Below are 4,576 nucleotides of genomic sequence, written 5' to 3'. Positions count from 1 at the left end.
TTACTGTTTATGCTCAATATGTGACTCAAAGTAATATTTTCACAGTAGTTGTCTGTTTTTTCGAAAAACAGTAGAATGCTGTTGCAGAATTGCTGTAAATAAACAGCTATTTGTTACAGTGTATCTCTTATCTACAGACGTGAGTACAAAGGTTGGCAACAGAATGATGTAAATATATATCTTGCCCCTTTGAAATATCCTAAGCATTGTTGTGAGAAAATGGCTGAATTACACATACACAGTTGACTGCTGAAAAAATGCTATTGACCTACCAAACTTTTCACATTAGATTACTGACCAAAAATTTTTCAGGCCTACATTTTTTTTGCATAAAACAAGGGTGAGTGTGCGTGCGTGTGTGCCCGCGTGTTTCCACCGCTCATCTATCCCCTGCTCTACAGTGTCTTTCCCCCCACACTATTCTGCCTCCCCCACCCCCTCATTCATCTCCCCCCCACACACTATTCTGCCCCACCCACCTCCCCACACACTATTCTGCCCCCCAACCCCCTCACTCATCCCCCCCATGCTACTCTGCCCCCCGACCCCTCACTCACCCCCCCACTATTCTGCCCCCCACGCTCACCCCTCCTGACTCATTCTCCCCCCACCGTTTGTGTTTGTGTGCCTGAGTGCGCTTTTCTCAAGTGTGTGTGGCCAGTGTGCTTGTTTACATACACAGACATAGACACAGTAGACCGGGTGTGTGTGTGGGTGAGTATTTTCTGGGGGGGTGGGGGGAGAATGAGTCAGGGGGGGTGAGCGTGGGAGAATGAGTGAGGGGTCGGGGGCAGAGTAGCATGGGGGGATGAGTGAGGGGGTTGGGGGGGCAGAATAGTGTGTGGGGGGGAGATGAGTGAGGGGGTGGGGGAGGCAGAATAGTGTGGGGGGGAAAGACACTGTAGAGCAGGGGAAAGATGAGCGGGGGATACGCGCGGGCACACACGCACGCACACTCACCCTTGTTTTATGCAAAAAAATGTAGGCCTGAAAATGTCTTGGTCAGTAATCTAATGTGAAAAGTTTGGCAGGTCAATAGTCTTTTTTCAGCAGTCAATTGTGTATGTGTAATTCAGTCATTTTCTGACAACAATGCTTATATGCTTATTATATTTTAAAGGGGCAAGATATATATTTACATCATTCTGTTGCAAACCTTTGTACTCACGTCTGTAGATAGGAGATACTAGGACAGAATTTCACTGAAAATAGGTTGTCTTTATTGCTAATCATGGTCTTACAGTATTGAGAAAAATATATGAAAGTCTGCCATTCTGAAAAACACAGAACATTTTGGATTTTGGAGCACATTTGAGATGGCAACCAGCTGGTGAATCGTTTTCAATAGGCCTTCTGGTCTGTAATCCACTGTGAAAACCCTGACAGGACAATAGGCCTAATTTTCCCAGCCATAGACTCTCTATGTGCATTTCAATCATTATTTTCAGCACTTTCCTTTGGATATTGCAAGGTGGCCAACTTTATTTTCATTTCTTTTAGTTTAGTCAACCTTTGTAAACATGTATGTAAGGAAATAGGACAGAATAGTGCTGAAAGTAGTTAATCATTCATGAATATCACCTTATAGTACAATGTAATAATGCATGAAAACAAGTCATTTTGGAAAATGGTGGCCATATTGAATTCTGAGCAAAAATTGACGTGGCCCCATGTTTTAATTTCTTTCAATAGGGCTTCTGGTCAGTAATCCACAGAGAAAAGTGTGGTAGGACGAAAGGCCTAATTTTCCCAGCTGATGACCTGTCTATTAAAAACTGTCCCATAATACTCCGTTTTGAATGCTAACTTGCTAAGCCCCTCTTTCGGTTACAAACAAAGTTTTGAGCAACATGAAGATGTATTGATGGTTGCTGAATCAATATTGGATCTCTGCTGTTTTGTTGACAAAACGTCTGAGGTCCTCCCCTTTGCTAGGTCAACTTATAGAAAGCTACCCTTGCACATTCTGCTTATGAATGTCAGCAGGGCTGTCATTAATGAAAGCATAAGCAAAATGTTAGCTTCATTTGTTTGAAAAGTGCTATATTTGCAGCCAAAATTCATGAAGATATTTGTTAGTGTGAAAACCAATATACCTCAGCTGATATTTTCAGGTGCCAATTGAGCAAGGCACCCACTGGGAAAATGTAGTTCCTGTGTCAGTATGAGAGACACTTTTTCTCCACGTGTGTATGTGTGTGTGTATGTCTGTCAACTTGTGACATTTTATATTATAATTTTTTAAAAATTGATTGGCAGCACTGTATTTTATAGGCTATCATATCATACACAATGGGCTTGAGATCGAGACAATATAGAAAATAAGACTGTATGCCTACATAACTAAGCTTAATCCTAATAATAAACAAAATGGCTATCTAGCCTATATAACAACCCCAGTAGGCTATCTGTAGCCTAGATCAATACATTTGGGTTTTCGTCGGGTATGCCACCCCAAGATTTTGCCTAGCTCCACACAGTAAATTTGCCAGTGTTAATTTTGCAGTGTTAAGGCTTATTGACACTATTGGAGTAATTCCAACACCAAATGGAGTGAGATGCTCTCCAGTGTCAGTGACAAATGAAGTTGTTAAATTGTGTGGAGTTAGACCAGAGAGCCCCCGCCTCCTCGAGGTGATGGAGTTTGTCTGCGCCATTGTATGCCCTAGTACCCGATTAAATCATATACGTCTACATATTAGTAACAGTATTTCCTCCAGATTTAATCATGTACACAATCTTTTTTTTATTATTCCATTTCATTCATTTAACTCAACTTGGTTGGGTTGATCTAAGGTTTGGCTGTGCACACAACATCACACAAAAGATGTGTTGAGTGGAAGAAATAACTTGAGAACTTGTTACACCTTTGCCGGTAACAAGCAGGCCCCTCACAACCAATCTGTCCATCAGCGCCTGGCCAAACCTAATTACTTAGGGCTGGTATATCATGACTCAATTTCTTGCACCTGAAAAACTCCTAATCAATCTGGTCACATGGTACTCTTGAGCCTGTATATAAACCTGGACTGTCACAGTGCTTTAAATATTTGCCTGCCTGCCTGCCTGCTGGCTGGTCAGCATGGCACAGCATAGCGCTTGTTTACCTGCTTTGCAAGCAAGCTAAAGGCGCTTTTGGCTTATGGCATTTGTTAGCTACATCTTGTGCCTTGCTTTGTGAGCTAGTCAGTAACAGCACATGTTACATTGTTTGCTCCATTGTGCACTTGATGTTTGCAAGCAAGCTAAAGGCGCTTTTGGCTTATGACATTTGTTAGCTACATCTTGTGCCTTGCTTTGTGAGCTAGTCAGTAACAGCACATGTTACATTGCTTGCTCCATTGTGCACTTGAAGTAGATGGTATGGTTATATTTTAAACTTCATTAAGGAAAACATTTGGTATTAATCCCCACTAGATTGTGTTCATACATGCTCAGCTGAAATTGCTCTCACATTGTGGTGCAGTACACCATAGACTGATATATAAAATATAAACATTTTACATGTTTTCAGCAACTTTAAACATTATCTTTAGAGAGCAGTGTGGCAAACTGATGCCAGTCGCAGGGTGTTTCAGTCATGGTGGAGGATGGGAGGTGCTTAATTACCATGATCAGGGTACCTCAACTATGGTGAGAGATAGTGGGGCAGGACCAAAACACATGTGTTCCAGGAACCTGCTTAGAACTAAAAAAATTTAGTAGGGTGCTCCCCGAAACTGCTTTACTCTTTATAGTGTTAGCTTAACACTATAAATCTAACACCAGTGTTTAACACTGATCTGGAGCAGGACCAAATAGACACTAGAACAGTGTTAATTTTAACTCTTTAAGTGTTATTTTAACACTACACAATTTCCTGTATAGCTAGCCACCCACAGGATTTATTTCTGCTGGCGCCACTGGATATTGACATTGTTACGAGCCACAGACAAGTTTTATCAGCATTTGGCAGGTACCAGACAGTGCTGCCAGATGTGTCTGATCAAATGGCGCCCAAAAGGTTCTCAAAAAACAACAAACATGTTTGTATTGTAAATTTGTAATATTTTTGTAAATTTGTATTGGTACAAAACTGCAGAAAAATAAACGCCAAATGGCAGATTTTTCCCGATTTTACCCGCAGACGACCATCCCAAGTAGCCCAAGTAACCGCCCAATCTGGCAACACTACACAGTAAATTGTGTAGTGTTAAAATAACACTTAAAGAGTTAAAATTAACACTGTTCTAGTGTCTATTTGGTCCTGCTCCAGATCAGTGTTAAACACTGGTGTTAGATTTATAGTGTTAAGCTAACACTATAAAAACATTTTTAAGTTCTAAGCAGGTTCCTGGAACACAAGCCCTTGGTTCCAGTTTAGTTCTGGGTACGTCCCCAGAGAGTCTTGTTTGGTTATTTTTCCGTTCTCACTTGGTTGGCAGGAAAGTTTAATTTTCGTTCCTAGAATGTTATATGTGTAGTTCCCATTCCGTTCCCTTATTGTTCTCTCACCGTCACTTTATTCCTGTTCATGTCATGTTTGTTCCCTTGCCATTCCCATATGGTTCCCTTAACCTTGTTGGTTGCATATTTG

This window comes from Engraulis encrasicolus, unplaced genomic scaffold (genome assembly GCF_034702125.1).
Source record: "Engraulis encrasicolus isolate BLACKSEA-1 unplaced genomic scaffold, IST_EnEncr_1.0 scaffold_296_np1212, whole genome shotgun sequence".
In the NCBI taxonomy this organism is placed as follows: domain Eukaryota; kingdom Metazoa; phylum Chordata; class Actinopteri; order Clupeiformes; family Engraulidae; genus Engraulis; species Engraulis encrasicolus.
Note: the sequence above shows the minus strand (reverse complement) of the source record.